Source organism: Megalops cyprinoides, chromosome 14, assembly GCF_013368585.1.
Source record: "Megalops cyprinoides isolate fMegCyp1 chromosome 14, fMegCyp1.pri, whole genome shotgun sequence".
In the NCBI taxonomy this organism is placed as follows: domain Eukaryota; kingdom Metazoa; phylum Chordata; class Actinopteri; order Elopiformes; family Megalopidae; genus Megalops; species Megalops cyprinoides.
Window position 1 is genome coordinate 7,224,041 of NC_050596.1, and position 8,754 is coordinate 7,232,794.

The window sequence follows — 8,754 nt, forward strand, 5'->3', positions numbered from 1 at the left end:
GTACAGTTCAGGGTAGAGAGGGTGGGCACCGATGACAGGATCTTCCACCTGGAGTGTGGTTATAAAGCAGTTAAAAGTGCTATCTGTGATGGATGTGAAGAGGTTAGTAAAACTGTAGTGTAAGCCGGACAGTTCAAGAAGACCACTTTCATGACCAAAAGTCCACTGCAGATGACACTTGTGTCAGATCTGAGAGCATTACGGTTTCAATAGATGAATACAAGTACATAATACATTCATTGGTTCATCTGATTCATCCAAACCAGTGGATTAAAGGATATACTCTTCACCTTAATATTCTGGCTGGAGTCCTCTCCCTCTGTGATAATATCCTCCCTCCAGACCCTCTCCAGTACCCCATCTCTGCTCTGCAGGAAGTAACTCTGATCGCCACAGGCGTGGACCACCGAACCTGGGTGAGGACCCGGGATTGACATCCAGTCATCTCCAATTCACGCCCTGCCCACCAAATCGGTTGCGGTTAAAATTACGACCACGTCCATTTCCCACCTCTGGCCGTGTGACTTACCGCGGCGATACCAGCCATCTTGGGCCCATCGGGCGAGCACTTCCTGTCCAGGGCTCAACTTCGGCAGGAGGAGCCTGGCTGTATTAACATATTCGGGCATGCCCCCAGGGTCACCTTCCAATAACCAGAGAAGAGACACACAGTCAGTGTTCTGGAACAGGACATTTCACAAATGGACAAATTGCCAATGGACAAGCGATTTCTCCACCTGTCTCTCTATGGAAGATTACATAGCCAGGATATCTTTAAAGAGGTGTGGGGACTAGTTCTGTATTTCACAGAAGTGAGGAAGTGAGAAAATGTGAATATGTAAAGAATATCCCTTCATATTTTGCTTCATGAATGCTGAATTGCCCCAACCATACTGCTGATGTTGTTTCTGTGGATTACAGAATTGTCTAAATCACTTGTAAATGACTTGTTCACTCAGGCTGTTGAGCTACAATAGCAGCCACAAAGTTGGTGTATGGCAGTATGGTGCTAAATAGGTGCAATGAATACTGAAAATATATTACCATGCATGGCAGTACGGCCCAAACATATGGAAGTCCTGATTATGAGGTGACCCTAATAATAAACAAGGCAAGTTCAATCCTGGATACACTGCCACCTGCAGCAAATGGCTATTTTATATGCTACAAGAAGCCAATACAGAACACAGGTCCATTTTAAAATTGTATAATTTTGTGCCTTGTATTTAGGTGAATACAATATTTTCGAGGAAATATATAGGTAATAAGTCAGTATCCAGTGTTTGTTGGTTCTCTGGAGGAATGGGGAACAGTGCCTTACCAGCAGATCTCAGATCAGTAGACAGTGAGGTAAAGCCAGTTACAAATCATGCTCATGTTGTGACAAGAGGTGTTTTTAGCTAGCTTGACATTACAATTGTTGCTGGTTGTTTACCACAATGAGAAGGGTGGGGTCTAGAATGGGTATACACCTGATGTCCTTTGTCCTAAATTTCTACCTCAAGGTAAGATATGAAAATGCTGTTTATCTTTCAGACGGCCCTATGTGACATTATGACCTTCGACCGACAAATTCATGAGGCAAATGGAAACCACCCAACAGAGACAGGAGGGACCTGTAAGCGTGAGCTAATCTACCTTGTCACACCCTAAACCACCAATGAAGGCCACCCACCGTGGCTGTGTCCCAAAATGAGCCAGCACCTCCAAGCACCTGCACCTTGCGTGACCCATTTTCCCAAGTGAGCACGCTGGTACAGGACCAATCAGAGAAGGGCCTGGAAGCCCAGCGTCCCGCGGCTCTGCCGACTCCAACAGCAGGAGAGCCAATGCTCTCAAGGGCCTTGTCTGTTACCTTTACTGCGCGCACAATGTCCCAAACAAAGCCTGAGAATTACAGTCAGGATTAATTTACCACAATCACTGTAATGTAAAGTGAGATAATTTAGGCACCCCACAGCGTATTCTTAGGGGCTCACAGATGATTTTCGGTTATGTAATGAAGGCATTGGTCCCATCAGGCACCTCAGGACAGAGGGCTGGTGGAGGAAAACCGAAGGGGTATTCAACTTTGCAAATGAGCCTCAGCAGGCATACTGAAACTGTGTGTAATTTACACCCCTAATTTTACATTACATTACATTAGATGCGTTTAGCAGACACTCTTATCCAGAGCGACTTCCAGCACTTTAAAGATCCATCCATCCTTTAAAGAAACAACGGCAGTGCAATACAGCACCTTGTTGTCCAAAACCACAGTGTTGTCAAAAGTCTTTTAGATTCTTCACGTATCTCTTTTGCTTGCTTTTGAAATCCCTTATTCAGCATTTGAATATTAAAAAGTAACTGCTACAATGCAGTCATTTGGAAATCCTTTAAGCAAGATAAACTGTTGCAAATAAGGCACTTACTGTTCCATATTAAGTGTGTGATTTGAAAAGTATATGTAATACAGCCCCCTGTACAACATAGTGATGATCTGCAAGTATACATATACAAAAAATGATAGGATACCATGTCATACTGTGCATTATATCCTATTAGATGTGCAAGGGGAATGCCACAGTTCTTCCCAGTCTAACATGCTTTTCATCCTCACTTTATGTCTCACAGAATTTGATGAGTAAGCGCTCTGAGCCCAGAGAAGAGGATAAGGATAAGAAAAGGCATTATTAGGCCCCGAGCCGAGTCCAGGACGTGTCGCCTGTTTCTGTGTCCAGCGCGGCTCTAAGGAGCCCTGGGAAATCCTCCAGGCCGATCCGCAGATCAGAGCTGTTAATCTCAGGTTAAAGCTTTGCCTCCATCCGAGCCCTCTAATGCTTCTTTTTGGCCTCCGGGAGCTAAAAGCAGGGGCCCGATGCTCGCCTTACCTCAATCCCATTGGGCCCGAGCTGGAGCAGCGAGCGTAAGCACCCGCGGCCAGCGGGCAGCTGCGGTCACAGCCCACAAACGTAAGAGGCTGAGGCAGCCGCGGGATTACCGCAGCCGGAGTGGGGGCTAATTCAATCCAGCAGCACAGGGGAATCTGTGTCAGCTCTGCTAGAGGTCAGCCTCAGAGGTGCCTACTGCTGTGGCGAGAAGCAAGGGCCAGAGGATCCTACGCTGCGCTCACTTACATTCAGCTGCTTAGCAGACACTCTTGTGGAGAAAGACTTACATAGATTACAGTTTTATCCATGTTTTTATATGTTATCCATTTATACAGCTGGATACTTACTGAGGCAACTCTGGGTTATGCCCAAGGGTACAAACAGCAGCACCCCGGTGTGTACACAATGGGGTTTGGAGTATCTGAGTATTATTTAGAAACAGGGTTTTCACCTTTCACTGAAACTGCATTTTCATGTCAATTAAGCAAGTAATGAATGCAAAAAGACAGTACTTTGTGTCATGGTGTACATGCATTTCTCCTTATTACAGATTATTACATAGGCCAATTAGTACTGCACATTGATATCCTAAACATATGCTGAATATCCTGTGAGCAGATAAAGGGCTCGGGATAGCTGTGCCTTGAGTTGTGAGAAGACCATGGTCACTTGCTGCCATAAAGGAGCTATAAAAGGATCGTTTTGTTTTAAGTATTCGGTGACTATCACACAAACAATGAATCTAGGGCAGTAAAAAAAACATAAAACACATTATAACTTATTATAACTAACTAATTTTTATTATCTTTTTAATATGCCAGTTGATTTTTTAATTATTATCCCTCTCTTCACTATACACATATATTAATAACATAAAAAATCTCTCATACCGTAAGGCTATACATGCCTTCAATCAGTGTGTTTCCACAGAAAATGTAATTAGCACAACCTACTGACTGTCATCTTTATTCAGATTTGGGGAATATGCAGCAATGAAATGTTCATGTCTTAGTAACGGAGACATACCTTACATACAGACTAACCTGGCCAACGTAAATTGTGCATCAACTATAGACCATATTACACTAACGGGTATTCCCCCACTGTTGACCCAAAACCCAGACTAGAAAGGGACTGTTTCAGTGATTCTGGTTGTCTGCAGTTTTTCTGTTTGATTTCCCACAGTTCCCTGCTGCTGTTCCAGGGGCTCCTGTACTTACACCCAGCATGCACTGCTTCTCAGCTCAGGGATAAGCAGCTGCAATGGGATTGTTTTTAATCTTTTGATGCCATTTAGATGCTAAATTCGAGAGTCAAGGCAGCTGTGCCTTGCCGGTGAGGAGGGGTCTCAGAGCCAGGGCAAGAAACAGCCCTTTCCAGAAATATCATGGAGTTCCCCACAGTCACAGTTGCCACAAACAGCCCTTTCCAGAAATATCCCAGAGTTCCCCACAATCACAACTTCACTACCACCCGACTACCTCTTGAAAGAACACAGTCCTCAAAGAGAACTTTCCAGAACTAATGTCTCCTTATGATTTGGGTAGATGGAAATGCTGCCCTTGAGTAAATAATTGCAACAAAGAAAAAGCAAAATTATAGTGTAACACACATACACACAGATATAACAGCAAAAACAGTACACATGAGAGACCTGAGTGACAGTGGGCCTAAGCCTAGCTGGGCTGAATGGTGCATGCTCCTCATTTAAAGTGATCTGCTCCAATGAATATTCTCGAACTGTGTGAATATGGCAGCTCCTGCCACACCAGCACGTTGCCCCACCCCCTGTCATTTCAGTGCCCTGTGCAGGTGCATTGGGATCAATTAAAAGCCTCTTTACACAAGCACCAACAGGCCGCTAGTAATTACCATGCGGTGCTAACCCCAGGGGTCACCAGGGTGCTCCCACAGAGGAGAGCAGGAGACGCTCAAGCTCAGATCAAACTCATGCAGAGTGCTCTCCTTTTAAACCATTAAACCATCTCTCCCGCTTTCTCTCTCTCTCTTGCTCTCTCTCTCTCTCCCTCTCCTTCTCTCTCCCATACGCACAAGCACTCACTCACTCACTCACTCAAACAATTGCAAATCAATTCAATCCAGTCCATTCTAGAGGAATGAAAAAAACACATTCACCTTGCCAAACAGCAGCTGCTTCCTAAAGCCTAATTAAACCCATGCATTGCTACAGAGCATGCCCAGTGCGCGTAGTAGGAGTGGACAGGAGACCCAGCTGCTTCATTATGAATCTCACTCAAAGCCAAACCCCCTTTCCATGGGAGAGGTACAGCAAAACTCATCAGCTTCAACAAAATAAACCAGAGGAGCCAACGTGACACCTCCCGCACACCGAATGCAAATACTGCATTGTGCTGGACTGAATACGAACTGCCTTTGTTATGCAAATGAGAGTGGAGCCACTTCACTGCCTGCAGATATGAATGAAACACTCAAGCGCGGACGGGATGAAGAATAACAGCAAGGAGGTCATTCTCACAGTGCAACACTTCCCACTTGCCCACACTGCACGCCAGTATACCGCTACCTTTCCGGCTGCGTCATTAATTATCCCAGAAAATAGGCTTGGTCCTCATCCAGATCTCATACTAGCAGATACTACTTGCCAGTAAAGCACCTCTCCCCTGCAAACGTTGTTTCAACCAGTGCATTTATTACAGAATAAATGCTGAGTCCTCACACCAGTAAAATGAATATGATATTAATGCTTTACCATGCTGTAATGGGGATTGTGTTTCACACAGATGGACAGTGACAAATTTGTTCAATTTAAAGCTTAACCACCAGCACAAAATGTGTGTGAAAATTCTGCTGGCAACGTATTTCAGAGTCAGAAACTGATGTGGATGTGGAGTGTAGTCAAGACTAAGTAAGTTATTACTCATCTTCGTAAAAGCCAAAATGAAGTATTCCACTGTTTAGTACCACTTTGAATATGCTCCCTGGAGAAAGCGGCTCATTCTCTACTCACGGTTTTGATTGGCTGCCCCACTGGTGGGAGGGATCAGCTCCCGCAGCTCCTCCAGGATCTCATTCTGCTGATTGGTGTTTTTCCTCTGATCCTCCTGTCCATCATCATCTTTGTGTGGCACAGACAGGGCTTTCACACACCTCTGAATGTCCTGTCAGAGCATACACAGAGGAGATAACATTACCTCTCAAATGTGATCAAATGTGTCATTTCCACCAGGTTGTGGGTGGTGCAGCTGTTGATAGCAGTCTGAAGGAGGATTTATCTACCTCTTGTTGCCCCCGGTGTTGTTCCAGGGCCAGCAGAAGCTGCTGTGCCAGAGCCTCCAGCCTATCAGAGGCCTGAGTTGCCGGGGTTTCTGGGAGTTGCAAGGCATTGTGGGAGCCTGGTGCTGCTCTGGGGGTGGGAGGCTTGCTGGGTGGCGGCGTGTGGCTTGAAGTGGGAGAAACTTGGCGCGGGGTGCTGCTGCTCGGAGCCTCATCTCTCAGATCTGGCCCCTCTGAAACACACAGCCGCTCAGCTGACCATGCTCACTAAAACATCAGCTTTGGGAGGCAATGCTCAACTCTCAGTTCTGTTCTTGCTAAATTAAACAGTGCACAGCCAGAGGGAAGATTTGGGTCCCCACTCTCTTTCAAGAACACACAGCCAAACACAATGCATCCCAAACCCACGCTGTGTACTCTAGTTCTGTGAGAACAAAGAAACCTTGACAAATGTCTCTATCAAAGCACGTGCATTGGAGGCTAACTGTTGATGAAGGCAGCACCCAGAAACAGATGGGATCATTGCAATTGCTGGGTAGTGAGACTAGGTTAAACTAGGGAGACATCAAAGGAGATCTGAGCTATATCTTCAAATAAAAAAAAAAAAAACAGGCAGGTTGTTTCTTTTCTGTGACTTCTAAGTGCATTTGATAGAAGTTATTTGTCATAGACTGAGTGTGAGGTTGAGCGAATGCGATTAAAGAGAGATGTGTTCACCTGAAACAAGGGCGAATCGCAGGGGCTGATTACATATGTAAAGAGGCTCCACGTGATTATGCCCTTACATGGTCTGTGTTGGTCTTGAGTAAACAACAGAATTTTATGAGTGTGTGTGTGTGTGTGTGTGTGAGAGAGAGAGAGAGAGAGAGAGAGAAGGGGAGAGAGATATTAAGTAGAAAGAGCCTCTGCTGTTAACACATCTCAGCACCAGAGCTAATGTGCTCTATTTTGGCTTCCACTGACATTGTATGGTATGTAGAGAGGGCTGTGAGATTTATGTGTAGCAGGAACTTTTCACCAAAAGTGATAACCTATACCATGTTAGCCTCTGTTTGGGGAGGTAGCAAATTGTGGGTTTACACCTTTGTTGATGATAACACCCCCACTACCACAACTGGAATGTCAAGACGTGGAGTGCATACAGACTGAGAGATATGATAAGAGGCACGGTGTCTGCTCAGTGTCATTTCACATATTAATCCATATTCAGTGGGTGATGGGAGCGACGCAGTGGAGGTATTCACCGTCTTTGCTGCTGCCGCCGGCCGTATCCTCGTTCCGGACCCAATCTCTGTCCTCACGGTTGGCCCGTTCCGAGGAGCGCCGGCGGCGGGCTCTGCTAGGTTCCTGGGCCCTGTCCCGCTTCCTGCGCTCAGTCTGAGAGGACTTCCTGGGTGCCACTCCCTGGGGTGACTCACTTCCTCTTCTCCTATGACAACGTGAGACACGAAGGAAGGATTTACCCAGCTGCACGCTGGAGCTGCCATCCAAACAGCATTAATTTGTGTAAATGATAATACACGGTAGTATTGTGCCTTTTAATATGCACTTGCGTGTTCTTTCTTCCCCCAGCCATTTGGCAGCCGATGTATAAGGTTACTTTCCAGTCTGACGTTGTCACACGCCATCGACCGAAAAGGGGCACTTTATGTGAGTCTCACAGCAACAGCTTGTTTTGTCATGCTTGCCGGGGCACCCCAGTCCAATTATCATAGCGTGCATGTTCTAATTGTGCTAACCTCTGTAGCTCTGCTTCACTCAGTCATAAGGTCCCAGGGGCTGATTACAGTCTGCTGTCCCCAGGTCCCTCTTTACTGCCCCGTCACAGTGGGGCTGGATGGACGCAGCTGTGTCTGCAGGCCTGTCCCATCATCCCTTGGGGCAGGGACTCTGTGTAACCCTCTCTGTTTCTACAGGGTCATGTGCTCTCCAAATTATACCTATGTGAGGTACATCTGTACACAGTACCCTCCATATTTATTCTTTCCCCTGATTAAATGGGAACAACAAATATAGCTGAAACAGTGTCCATATTGGATTATTTTTCCTTCATTTAACAGCATTGCACTAAGTAGAGTCATATTGTTTACAAATGATTAACTGTATTCTAAAGTAAATGAACGTGGAGTATTGAATAAAGGGTGCTGCTAAAATCTGAAAGCTGATGTTACCTGGACATTCTATAAATGTTAAACAACCCTGGAAATAACAGAACCATTGAGGACAATACAGATACGCCAGCTCATGCTGAATGCATCCTCAGGGAAGTCCATTTGTAACGTAAATGGACTGTCAGATGAGCACTATCCGCTGTATAAAGAGGTATACCTCTGGCTGGGATTTTGGATTCCTGCCTTCCCTATTCAGTCCAGCTCACACAAACTGCCTCTCTAACACTGATCACCTAGCAACCTGGTGCTCTGTGGCAGATGATGTGGTTTCCTGGAACCACAACAGCAGACAATGTATTCATAAATGTGTTTCTATAGGGTGTTCTATAGTATCATGCAACCTGAAAAAGGTCTCTCTGCATGTGGAATCAGCAGGTTTAAATAGAAAATCGTATTTGGCCTGATGTTGTTATTGATCTTTGCTGATGCTACTGTGTCTCCAGAGTTTATTGGAGTAT